Consider the following 14493-nt stretch of genomic DNA (forward strand, 5'->3'; position numbering starts at 1 on the left):
AATGCTTGGATCCATGCTTTGGACTCCTTCTTATCTCCAAAAAATCTCTTCTTAACTCTCATTAAATCATAAACTTGTGTCTTAGAACTCCATAAACTCGAAATCTTCATCAAGAGGTGCTAGGGTCAAAAATCACCAAGCTTTCTTCCATCCTTTCTTCAAAAACCGAATCAACATCCAAAGGTGAGCTTCATACTCCCTATTTTCTGTTTTTATGAGTTTTGTGGGGGGGGGGGGGGGAATACAAGTGAAAGTGTAGATCTATATGTGTTTTGTATGCCTTGTATGATTTTTATGCTTATATGTGTGATTTTGTGTGTTTATAATGTTAGATCTAGCCATAAACCCCTAAAAATCAAGATATACTTTATGTTAAATGATACTAGCATCAAATATATTTCTACATACAAAGTGTTCCAAGAAAAATAGCTAAATGGTTTAATAACATCTTCTTTGGGCTAAAAACCCAATTTTTGGACATAAAATGTTAAAAATATAAAGTTAAAGGGCCCAAAATGACATATCACGAATTCTGATGGATGAGGAGTGTCAAAACAGTTTCAATAAAATATTTTCTGGAAATATACTCATATGGAGGATTAAAAATACAAATTTCAAGCTTAATGGGCTAAAAATGACAATTTCGGCCCAATAGGGCCCATTATGCGAAATTTTCTGTTTTGGAGGGCCAAAACTGTGTTTTTCTGTAAAAAGCGGACTACTAGTGTTCCAAGTACTTTTCAAAGGTTTAAAATGCTTTTCAAATTTAAAAAGGACCAAAGTTGCAAAAATTTTCCAATTTGGGCCAAAATTGTAAAAACTGCGAAAAAGAGGGGTTATAACCGAGAAAACTGCAATTTCAGGGACTTAAACTGTTTTCAATGAAAAATATGCTGAAAAATATTAATTTCAATAATTTTTGGTGTTAAAATGTCAAGAAAAATGATTTAAGGACCAAACCGGAAAGTTATTTAATTAGAGGGTTGAAAAAGTAAATTTTACAAACAATGAGGGGTTGAAAATAGAAAACTTTCAAGGCTAATTCAATACACGCAACTTGATCAAATATTGGCACCGCGACTACCTACGTAATACAATACACAACAATACCAAAAATCGTTGTTAAACGAATTGATTCGGTCTCGAATCAATAATAATCCGAAAATACTAACACGACGATAACTCGATTCATACACGAAAACATTTGGTAATTTAATATACACGTGAGAGTGCACAGACGTCTACGCACCATCTTTGGGCCCCAAAGTGTAAAATCTTGTTTGTTGGGCCTAGCTAGCCCAATGACCTGATCTTAGGGCCCGAAGATTTCTACCTTACGAGTTGTTGGGTCTTACATGATCTAACACAGCGTAAAAGGACTTTCAATGGCTTATATACTATTGGTCCCCAAGGGTCCTATGGTATTGCTAGTAAAGTCGGTATTTCATGCGAGGCGGGTCAAGGGCCCCTCGTACTTTTTTTATCCCCAACCGGTTAATGGAGTCATCGGGGTCTTCGTGTCCTCTTTCTCTTCGGATGTGGGATTACTCGAAGTCAGGGCGGTCGGATAACGTGATTAGTACGGACGACGCCTACGGGATCGTTAGTATAGTTATAAACGGGTCGTTTGTGTAACGCGTGTTTATAGCAATTAATCATGCGCAAAAATAATCCGACGTCGCCTGGAATTAATGACTTCACGCGCTGCAATGGTTTTATTTTTAACTTCATGGAATTCAAAGAATTAGGAAAACATCGGGTTTTCCTAGGGTTTTTCAATACACACGATTTTCAAAACGTACACAATGTTGATGAGCATTTTTCTTACAACTATAGAAACAAACAAGCATACCTATGGATCTTCACAAATGTTTTCAAAAGCTCTTTTTAGAAAATATCGGATTTTCTGGTGGTTTTCAAAATGATACAAAACATTGCTTTTCAAATACCGCTTATGAACTCACCAACATTTCACATGTTGACGTTTTTCAAAATACTTGTATTCTCAGGTAATCAGTGAATCAAAGGAAAATGTACTCGGTGATGGTTTGCAGTTTACTTATTAACGAGTCAAACAATTTATTTTTGGGAATGTAATGTTTAAACAATGTACTTCATGTAAACTTTATCGGTTGTACTATATTAATGCATGGTGACGAATGTTGTTATGTTTCATATATATTCAATGTTATGGTATTCAATTAAGTCACGACAGCCCTCGGACGTTTCCGCCGTCTGGTTCGGGGGTGTGACAGGTTGGTATCAGAGCTTTGTTATAGTGAACTAGCATGTCGAGCCACACATTGATATGCAACTATAAACCAAAAATAGGGACTAACATAACTCTGAACAAAACAAGTAAATAAAACACCCTTGCTTGCATTAGGAATAGGGACATAACGCCGAACCAAACACAGTAATGCTAGTATCTCGGTTAATTCGGGACTGTTCTTAGTGATACCAAGGAGTGAATGTAGCCTGATCAACTACATTCTCTCCAAAGTAAAACTAACACACGTCTTGATGAGATCGGGATAGCTAGGGAACCTAAAACTATACCCTTTATCACTAAAAGAGAACGTTTGCTTAGTCCGTACAATAGTCATAGCATCCTAGGAATGATGTTAGCATATTTACATACTCGCGCAGACAGCTTGGCTGGTTTTCATCACCCTGGAGACCCCTATTTCCCTAATCAGGGAAACAACGGATGGCTAGAGGAGGAGGAGCCTGAGGAAGAGCCTGAAGAGGAACCTGAGGAAGACCCCGAAGAGGAATCTGACGGGGAACTGGAGGCAGAAGTCGAGGGTGAGCCTGCCGAACCCGAAGAAGACGAAGAGAATTTCGAAGAGGAGCTCGATGACAACGAAGGGGGTGATTCGGACATGGAGTCCGAGGTCATCAACCCCCCTTACCCGATCAGGGTGCCTGCTTACCGTCCTTGGGGCATTGATCTTTGGAGATGGAGCAGACATCAGGGACAGCGACCCCCGTTTGGCATGTCACGTGAGTTCTTTGACCTGAGGGATGGAGGACCGGCCGACCGAGCCCTACCGGTCATGGTGAGACGATTACGGGACACCGGCGACCTTGCTCAGGGCACTGCTGATCAAGTACGCCAGCTGTGGACTAGGGTCGAGCGTGCGGAACAGGAGATGCGTGACGTCCTTCGGGAGTTTCACATGAGGCAGGTAAGGTGGGAGTCTCGACTTCAGGATGTAGAACGCTTGGTGGCTCGTCTTCAGGGAGCATCCACATCCTCGGCACCACCTCAGGATGCAGCTCGTCACGGTTAGGGATAGACTTATCATAGTAGGTCATTAGGAACTATGCTATGTACTCCGACTCTATGTTTAAGTGACTACACTACTCATAGAGTCGTTATGTTGTCGAAATAGTGTCACTTGTGTATGCTCTTACGAGCAAAATTTTCTTGTATTAAATGCGGATAATATTAATAAACTTTTGTGTGCTTTGCTATGATATTACAAATTGTTATGCGTTGAGATGTTATGATTGTATGTCCGATGGTAGTAATGTCTAAGTTCGTACCATGCACCTAGTTAGTAGGATCACAACCTCACAGAAACCACATACACTCAACATCTTTCCGTTTCATGACAGAAAGATGCCTCGCCGACCTACTCGCGGAAACCCAGGACCAACTCCACCCGAGGTTGACTCCACTGCATTCCAGGCAGCCGTGTCTGCTGCGGTCACCGCAGCTATGGCACAACTCCATCAGGGGAATAATGGAGGAGGCAACGGACAAGGGGCAGGAAGTTCGAACAACGGGATGAACCAAGGATCTACCAAAACATGTGCCTACAAGGACTTCACAAACGCTAAACCACGAACTTTCAACGGCACTGGAGGGGTGATCACTTTGAATCGATGGATTGAAAAGGTGGAGTCGGTATTCGAGATATGCGATTGCCCCGAGCAGATGAAGGTGAAGTTCACGGCCTGCACTTTTGTGGACCAAGCACTCACTTGGTGGAACGGACACGTGGAAGCCATGACGCTCCCTGTAGCCAACTCTATTCCATGGACAGAAATGAAAGAAATGTTAATGGCTAAGTACTGCCCACGAGGCGAAGTACAGAAGATGGAGCAAGAGCTATGGAACCTCACTGTGCAGAATGCGAATATCGATGCCTACATATCGAGATTTAGTGAACTATCCCTGCTGTGCCCGGGTATGATCACATCAGAAGGAAAGAAGATTGAGCGATTCATCTAGGGACTGACATCCCCCATTCAAGGGAATGTGATAGCTGCGAACCCTGAAACGTTTGACAGTGCGAAAAGATTGGCGAAGAGGCTGTATGATCATAACAACAAGAAGGGCGAGAAGCCAGTGGAGGCTGAGAAGAAAAAGGAAGGTGATGACAAGAAAGGGAAGAACAACAAGAGGAAGGGACGTCAGGGCCCCGAGACCTCTAAAAAGCAGCAGACAGTGGCAGTTAACGCTGTCACCGCACCGGTTCCAGCCACACCACATGCTCCAGCCTCAGCTGCTTCAAATGCTTCAAGACCCTATTCCGGTAATCTTCCCAAATGTAATAAGTGTGGTCTCCATCATCACGGTGAATGCAGAGAATTCCATTGCACCAGTTGCAACCGAAAGGGGACACACTGCAAGATACTACAGGACTTATCCTCCCCATAATCAAAGTCAGGGAAACAACCACAACAACAACAACAACAACAACAACAACCACCGCAATAACAACAACACCAATGTCGGCGGCAATAATGCAGGGCCTAGCCACACCTGCTTCGGGTGTGGAAGGACGGGGCATTTCCGCTGAGATTGCCCTAACAACAACAACTCAGGAAACAGAGGAGCAGGAAGGATGCTGACTATGGGTCAGGGTGAGGCAGTTCAGGACCCCGCAGTTGTGACCGGTACGTTTCTCCTAAACCACACTTATGCATGCACCTTATTTGACACCGGAGCGGAGCGAAGTTTCGTAAGCGAGAAGTTTAAACATTTATTAAAACAACAACCCCAGAAGCTAAATGAAACCTATACGGTGGAAATGGCCAATGGGAAAACCGAATCCACTGGGGAAATCTACATCGGATGTACCCTAACCCTTAACCAACACGTCTTTCGAATAGACCTAATGCAAGTGTCAATTAGGAGTTTCGATGTGATTATCGACATGGATTGGTTAAGCCCCCACCATGCTGAGATTATGTGCCACGACAAGGTCGTTCGCCTTCGTCTCCCAAATCACGAAACCCTAGTAATTTACGGAGACAAACCTAGCATGAATCTTCGCCTCATCTCGTGCATCAAGGCACAAAAACATCTACGAAAGAACAACTTGGCGTTCTTGGCTCACATAGTGGATAAGACCAAGGAAGAGACTAACATTCAAGATATCCCGGTAGCGTGTGAATTTCCAGACGTGTTTCCTGAAGATCTTCCGGGAGTACCCCCAAAGAGACAGGTTGAGTTCCGAATCGACCTCGTTCCAGGAGCAACTCCTCTCGCTAAATCACCCTATCGGTTGGCTCCTGCTGAAATGCAGGAATTGTCCAGCCAACTCAGTGAGCTTCTGGACAAGGGATTTATCCGACCTAGCTACTCGCCATGGGGAGCTCCAGTGCTCTTTGTCAAAAAGAAGGACAAATCTTTTAGAATGTGCATCGATTACAGAGAGTTAAATAAACTCACTGTTAAAAACCGCTACCCACTTCCACGAATCGATGATCTATTCGACCAGCTTCAAGGAGCTAGTTATTTTTCTAAAATAGATCTACGGTCCGGATACCACCAACTCAAAGTCCGGGAAGAGGATATTCCTAAAACCGCTTTCCGAACCCGCTACGGACATTATGAATTCGTCGTAATGCCCTTCGGTCTAACAAATGCACCTGCCGCATTTATGGACCTAATGAATCGAATCTGCCGACCGTTCCTTGACAACTTCATCATTGTGTTTATCGATGACATCCTCGTCTATTCTCGAAGCAAAGAGGGGCATGGCCGACATCTCCGACAAGTCCTAGAAACTCTGCGATCGGAAAAGCTTTACGCCAAACTCTCCAAGTGTGAGTTCTGGCTCCGAAATGTGAACTTCCTAGGCCACGTAGTTAGCCAAGACGGAATTCATGTGGATCCCTCTAAGGTCAAAGCTATGGAAGGATGGGCAACTCCGACCACGCCCACCGAAATTCGTCAATTCTTGGGTCTAGCAGGCTACTATAGGAGATTCATTCAAAACTTCTCTAAGATCGCCAAGCCACTTACCTCGCTTACGCAAAAGGGCGTACCATTCAAATGGATAGACAAACAAGAGATTGTGTTTCGAACCTTGAAGCAAGCTCTCTGTAGCACTCCCGTACTATCTCTACCAGAAGGAACGGAAGATTTTGTAGTCTACTGTGATGCGTCGAATCAGGGCTTAGGTTGCGTTCTCATGCAACGTGGAAGAGTGATAGCATACGCGTCCCGCCAACTAAAGACGCACGAAGTAAATTACACGACCCATGACCTAGAATTGGGAGCCGTAGTCTTCGCTCTGAAAATTTGGAGGCACTACCTGTACGGTACGAAGTGCACCATCTTCACGGACCACAAGAGTCTCCAGCACATCTTGAACCAGAAGGAGCTGAACATGAGACAACGAAGATGGGTTGAATTGCTAAACGACTACGAATGTGAGATCAAGTACCACCCAGGCAAGGCCAACGTGGTAGCTGATGCATTAAGTCGGAAGGAGTACTCTAATCGCCATACGAAAACTCTCTCGATAACCATTCAATCTCATATGACCACTCAAATTGCATCAGTCCAGTCGGAGGCTATGAAAACGGAAAATAGAGCTAGCGAGGCATTGCGCGGGATGGAGAAGAACCTAGAAACAAGGGAGAATGGGGTATACTACTTCATGAACCGTATTTGGGTCCCAAAAATCGGAGGATTTAGGGAGGCCGTTATGAAGGAAGCCCACAAGACACGATACTCCATTCATCCCGGTTCAGACAAGATGTATTTGGATATTAAACAACACTATTGGTGGCCTAACATGAAGGCGAAAATCGCGACCTACATTAGTAAGTGCCTTACGTGCGCCAAAGTAAAGGTGGAATACCAGAAACCCTCAGGATTGTTACAGCAACCGACAATCCCTGAGTGGAAATGGGAGGGGATTTCTATGGATTTCGTGACCAAGCTACCCAAGACGTCGGACGGACTGAACACCATATGGGTAATAGTCGACCGACTGACGAAGTCTGCCCATTTCCTGCCTATAAAAGAAACCTACAAGATGGAAAGACTGACACGTTTGTACATTCGGGAGATCGTGCGACTCCACGGAGTACCAGTGTCTATTATCTCGGATAGGGACAGTAGATTCACTTCGCGCTTTTGGCAATCACTCCACAAGGCAATGGGAACTCATCTCGACATGAGCACCGCGTATCACCCACAAACGGACGGCCAAAGTGAGCGAACCATTCAAACGCTTGAAGAAATGCTTCGTGCATGTGTGATAGACTTTGGGAAGTCTTGGGATACCCACCTACCTTTGATCGAGTTCTCATATAACAACAGTTATCATTCGAGCATCAAGGTAGCTCCTTTCGAAGCACTGTACGGGCGTAAATGTAGATCACCGTTATGTTGGGCTGAAGTAGGTGATACCCAGCTAGCAAGAACACACACGTCGGACAAGGCACTAACGGGACCCGAGATCATTCGCGAAACCACGGAAAAGATCGTTCAAATCAGAGCTCGATTGCAAGCATCGCGTGACCGACAAAAGAGCTACGCCGACAAACGGCGAAAGCCCTTAGAATTCCAGGTCGGTGATCGAGTACTGTTGAAAGTCTCACCCTGGAAAGGGGTTATACGTTTCGGAAAACGGGGAAAGCTGAACCCGCGATACATTGGACCTTTCGAAATCGACGCCCGAATAGGTCCGATAGCCTACAGACTGCAACTACCCGCAGAGCTAAACGGTGTACACCCCGTGTTCCATGTCTCTAATCTAAAGAAGTGTCTATCAGATGAAACACTCGTCATTCCCCTTGACGAGATCGAAATCAACGAGAATCTCCTGTTCGTTGCAATTGAAATCATGGACAGGGAGGTGAAGCGTACTAAGCAAAGTCGCATCCCGATCGTGAAAGTACGGTGGAACGCAAAGTGTGGGCCAGAATTCACGTGGGAACGCGAAGACCAAATAAAGCAAAAGTACCCTCACCTATTCTAGCATTCTCAAACCTAGCTTTCAAACAGAATTTCGGGACGAAATTCCCTCTAACGGGGGGATGATGTCACCACTGGAAATTTTGTGTCATGTAATCTATACACGCAAGTTAATGTGAATCAAAAACTTAAAAGCATGTGTGATACCTATTATATGACTTCAAAAACTTCAATCAAATACATCATACAAGTACTACAAATAGTCAACAAGTAATTGGAAACCCTAGAAGTTCTTGTTTAGGTCCATTTTGGACTAGGACTTCCTTCTTGGACTCAAATGGACCAATAAGCTTCCAATTTGACTATCATGGGCTTAGAACCCTTAAATGGGCTCTAATTGGACCCACATTAATTTATTTCAACATTTTGGGCCATATTGGGCCTAGAATGAAATGAATTAAAAGCTTTGATCCATGAGTAACCTAAACTAGTCCAACACAAAAATGTAAAAATCATACTACATTCTTTTAGGTTAAAACTCACCCAAACTAACTCTAATATTGGGCTTAGGGGCAAAAAGCCCAAAATTTTCCTTTTCCCTTCAAAACTCTCGGCCCAAGGCCCAAACCCAAGAGGAGATGAAGATAGTTGACTTTCAAGTGACACCTCACTATTACCTCATGGTTATCCATGCATTATATCTCATATACCCATGCATACATCACCTCAAAGTTCATTCCTTCTTCCCTCTCACTCACTCTCGGCCGAAAACACACCCACACACACCACAAAAATCTATTCCAAACTCTCTAAGTCTTGAAGAACAATCCTCCCTCCTCCTTCAAAAATTTCGTGAATCAAGAGCTTCACAAGGAGAATCCATCACCAAAATCATTATCTAGGTAAGTTAATGCTTGGATCCATGCTTTGGACTCCTTCTTATCTCCAAAAATCTCTTCTTAACTCTCATGAAATCATAAACTTGTGTCTTAGAACTCCATAAACTCGAAATCTTCATCAAGGGGTGCTAGGGTCAAAAATCACCAAGCTTTCTTCCATCCTTTCTTCAAAAACCGAATCAACATCCAAAGGTGAGCTTCATACTCCCTATTTTCTGTTTTTATGAGTTTTGTGGGGGGGGGGGGGGGAATACAAGTGAAAGTGTAGATCTATATGTGTTTTGTATGCCTTGTATGATTTCTATGCTTATATGTGTGATTTTGTGTGTTTATAATGTTGGATCTAGCCATAAACCCCTAAAAATCGAGATATACTTTATGTTAAATGATACTAGCATCAAATATATTTCTACATACACAGTGTTCCAAGAAAAATAGCTAAATGGTTTAATAACATCTTCTTTGGGCTAAAAACCCAATTTTTGGACATAAAATGTTAAAAATATAAAGTTAAAGGGCCCAAAATGACATATCACGAATTCTGATGGATGAGGAGTGTCAAAACAGTTTCAATAAAATATTTTCTGGAAATATACTCATATGGAGGATTAAAAATACAAATTTCAAGCTTAATGGGCTAAAAATGACAATTTCGGCCCAATAGGGCCCATTATGCGAAATTTTCCTTTTTGGAGGGCCAAAACTGTGTTTTTCTGTAAAACAGTGGACTACTAGTGTTCCAAGTACTTTTCAAAGGTTTAAAATGCTTTTCAAATTTAAAAAGGACCAAAGTTGCAAAAATTTTCCAATTTGGGCCAAAATTGTAAAAACTGCGAAAAAGAGGGGTTATAACCGAGAAAACTGCAATTTCAGGGACTTAAACTGTTTTCAATGAAAAATATGCTGAAAAATATTAATTTCAATAATTTTTGGTGTTAAAATGTCAAGAAAAATGATTTAAGGACCAAACCGGAAAGTTATTTAATTAGAGGGTTGAAAAAGTAAATTTTACAAACAATGAGGGGCTGAAAACAGAAAACTTTCAAGTCTAATTCAATACACGCAACTTGATCAAATATTGGCACCGCGACTACCTACGTAATACAATACACAACAATACCAAAAATCGTTGTTAAACGAATTGATTCGGTCTCGAATCAATAACAATCCGAAAATACTAACACGACGATAACTCGATTCATACACGAAAACATTTGGTAATTTAATATACACGTGAGAGTGCACAGACGTCTACGCACCATCTTTGGGCCCCAAAGTGTAAAATCTTGTTTGTTGGGCCTAGCTAGCCCAATGACCTGATCTTAGGGCCCGAAGATTTCTACCTTACGAGTTGTTGGGTCTTACATGATCTAACACAGCGTAAAAGGACTTTCAATGGCTTATATACTATTGGTCCCCAAGGGTCCTATGGTATTGCTAGTAAAGTCGGTATTTCATGCGAGGCGGGTCAAGGGCCCCTCGTACTTTTTTTATCCCCAACCGGTTAATGGAGTCATCGGGGTCTTCGTGTCCTCTTTCTCTTCGGATGTGGGATTACTCGAAGTCAGGGCGGTCGGATAACGTGATTAGTACGGACGACGCCTACGGGATCGTTAGTATAGTTATAAACGGGTCGTTTGTGTAACGCGTGTTTATAGCAATTAATCATGCGCAAAAATAATCCGACGTCGCTTGGAATTAATGACTTCACGCGCTGCAATGGTTTTATTTTTAACTTCATGGAATTCAAAGAATTAGGAAAACATCGGGTTTTCCTAGGGTTTTTCAATACACACGATTTTCAAAACGTACACAATTTTGATGAGCATTTTTCTTACAACTATAGAAACAAACAAGCATACCTATGGATCTTCACAAATGTTTTCAAACGCTCTTTTCAGAAAATATCGGATTTTCTGGTGGTTTTCAAAATGATACAAAACATTGCTTTTCCAATACCGCTTATGAACTCACCAACATTTCACATGTTGACGTTTTTCAAAATACTTGTATTCTCAGGTAATCAGTGAATCAAAGGAAAATGTACTCGGTGATGGTTTGCAGTTTACTTATTAACGAGTCAAACAATTTATTTTTGGGAATGTAATGTTTAAACAATGTACTTCATGTAAACTTTATCGGTTGTACTATATTAATGCATGGTGACGAATGTTGTTATGTTTCATATATATTCAATGTTATGATATTCAATTAAGTCACGACAGCCCTCGGACGTTTCCGCCGTTTGGTTCGGGGGTGTGACAAAGTGGGAGTGAGAGTGTGAATTGTGAGTGTATAATGATGAACTTGTCTTTATATACAATGTACACAAAACAAAATTTCCTAAAATCTTGGGAAGTTCTTTGATTTTTGCTTGACCCGGTTTTTGGTGAGAATTAATGTCTATTCTTGTTGACCACATGATTAGTTGACTTAGTCCATGCCTTGTGAGATAATTATTTAGTCCTGGATAGATTAACATGAAAATTAAAACACGATCGTAATCCCAAGATGTTGGCTTGTTCAAGATCTTGGGTCATTCAAGATGTTAGACATAATAAAATAATGTTATGAAAATATCACCCATAACAACAACATTATCTCAATCCTGTTAGAATTTGGTGAGAGGAAGGTAATAAGGAGGAAACCATTTAGGTAGTGTGACTGGTTTCGAAGATGACCTCTTACATAAGAAAGGAAAGATGAAAGTGAACTCGAATATATGTTGGGTGAAGATTTGCACATGAAAACCTTAGTCTACAATGGAAGAAAATAAAAAAGCAATAAAGGCAAACAATGGTAAGGATTTTAAGAATTATATGAGAATAAAAAAGTGAAAGACATATAATACAAATAAAGTAGAAAACATATACAAGTAAGTAGCAATACAAGCTAAAAACACATAGTATGATTGTAACACCCTGTTTCGGGTCGTTTCTTAATTTGGGGGCGTGATCTGAAGATCGATTATCATAGGGCTTTGGGCTTTGAGGGAGGAAAGGTTTAGACCTAACTGGATGTGGGTAATATATGTTATGTGATCCAAGCCCTCGATTCGTGTTTTGGAGTTAAAGGGGTAATATAGGAAGAAGTGATGTTTCGGGCTTCTTGCATGAATTAAGAATCTTAGTTTGATATGGTTTTAGTAAATAGTAATGAGACAGGTTTATGGGGATCTTCACTAACTTTTCGAGCATATAAAGATCGTCGAAAACGAAGTTGGGGCGAAGAATTTATGCCCGTTGGAAGTTAAGATAAGAATGTGAATTTGTGTGTATGTTGGGCATACCTGGCATGTACATTGGGTGTACATCATTAAAGGTGACGTGATCATCCTTGAGTACGTTGGGCGTACATGTCATGTACGCTGAGCGTACTCATGCAACTCCTAAACCTTAGTTTTTGGGTCTTGGACCCTAATTAAAGACCCTAACCCCTTAAAAACCCTTCTGATTTCTAGTCTCGATCCTCCCCAACCCTAGTTTCAAATCCCTAATATCTTAGAGCTGGATTTTGGACCTTTAAAGTGTTCTTGGTACCTTGTGGAGGAAGGAGAAGTTCATCTTTTCGAATTGTTGTGGCTAGAGCTTGGAGATCCAACACTTTTATCATCTTTGCAAGCTTTTGGAGGTATAAAGCTTCAAACTTTTATGGATCTTTAGTGTAGATCTAGTTTTGGGTTATGTTTAAGCATGTTTTTGTCCCATGGATTGGATCTTGTGAGTAGAAGTTACTCATGAACCTTTGAGCCTCATTTATAGTCTTTTTTGAGCTCATTAAGTCATAAAAATCGAATCTTGATGTGTACATCTCTTCCATTCATGAGTTAGTGGTCCTTTGGTGAAGATATGAATCTAGGGCTTTGGTTTGGATTCCATTAAGCCATGAAAAGTCATAAAGTTAGGAAATTTATGACTTAAGATGTCTCTTAGAGTTAGATATGTGAATTAGACGAAAGGTCTTTTAGCATTAAGAGCTTAAAGTTGAGTTTGGGTAGCAACAGAGTATGTTGGGCGTACCCTCCTGGTATGTTGAGCGTAACGGATTTAGCCCAAGTTCTTTTTTGCTGAAGCCCAACACTCTAGGCATAATAGGGTGGTACGATGGGCATACTCACTAGAAGGCCATTTTGGGCCTTGGGTCATTTTGGGTTTGGGTCATGGTTAGATGGGTCAAGTAAGGGAAGGGTAAAATGGTATTTTACCCCTTAGCATTATAGAATATGGTTCGGACCTTTGAATATGGGTTATTACCTTAAATATTGATTAGGGATGATTTTGGATATGTTCACTATGAGGAGCCCTTGTTGCAATCGCATGGGTGTGATTCAGTTATCTTTAGTTCGAGGTGAGTCTCTTCACTGTACTCATGGGTCGAAGGCACCAATGCAAACCCACTAGAATGTGTTATGTAGTATCATAGCTGTCTTTGTGACTCTCGCATTGTATGTTGGGTTAGGCCCATTGGCACGGATGTAGGCTGGGCCCATTTGTGTGATTGGGGTAGGCCCATTGTATGTTGGGCTAGGCCAATTATATGACGGGCTAGACCCATTTGTATGTTGAGTTGGGTCTATTAATTAGGAAGGACTAGGCCTATTATTATGGGTTGGGCCCAACGTGCGATCTAGTCCCAATGATATATATGGTATGTGGTATCATATAAAGGCATCGTCAACAAGCCTATTATTCAAATCTTCACCCTTCTTTCTCTCTCAAACTTATCTCTAAACCCCTCCCAACCTCTAGTACTTCCCAAGTGATAAGAGGCGAGTCCTGGAGTGCTAGAAGGCTCCGAGAAGAAGAGCTTTCAGCTCGGAAGTTCCGCCCCCGCAGAGTCTGGTTCCTAGCCAAACCTCCTAGTAAGTGAGTTATGTTTACCCTACTTTAAGTATAGCTTATGTTTAAGTTCAATATCGTTATTATGAACTTATAAACAATATATATTATAAAATATAATATACAAAGTGTTATTATAATATCTTTTAACTACTCACGGTATGAGGAATCTGGTTTGAAGGGCTGCATAGGGTTGTTGGATTTCAGAAGTGCTATAATGCCAAAATGGTCCTGCCTTTTGGTGTTTCATGTCTGGCCCCTGACTGTAAATAGTGGTTGAAAATTATTTTTTAACACTTATAATACAATAACGCTCGTAGACAGTCACAATAAATATTAGACTAAAATCTAGTGGTAATGATACTAGGTTTTGTCGAAGGAAAATAGAATTGTTAGAAGCGATGCGATGCTCGTGTTTGGAATCATCACTTTAATAAGTGAGTGCATAGTTGCTTTCATATTACACATAGATACTAGTATGTAGAATACTCATAGACTACGACAATACCCTAATTCTAAGCCTCCATGACCTCATATTTTGGTTATGTCATGAGTATGATCTATTAAAGTCCTATCTTATGTTATA

Source organism: Lactuca serriola, chromosome 7 (assembly GCF_051521515.1).
Source record: "Lactuca serriola cultivar US96UC23 chromosome 7, Lser_US96UC23_V15, whole genome shotgun sequence".
NCBI classification, from domain to species: domain Eukaryota; kingdom Viridiplantae; phylum Streptophyta; class Magnoliopsida; order Asterales; family Asteraceae; genus Lactuca; species Lactuca serriola.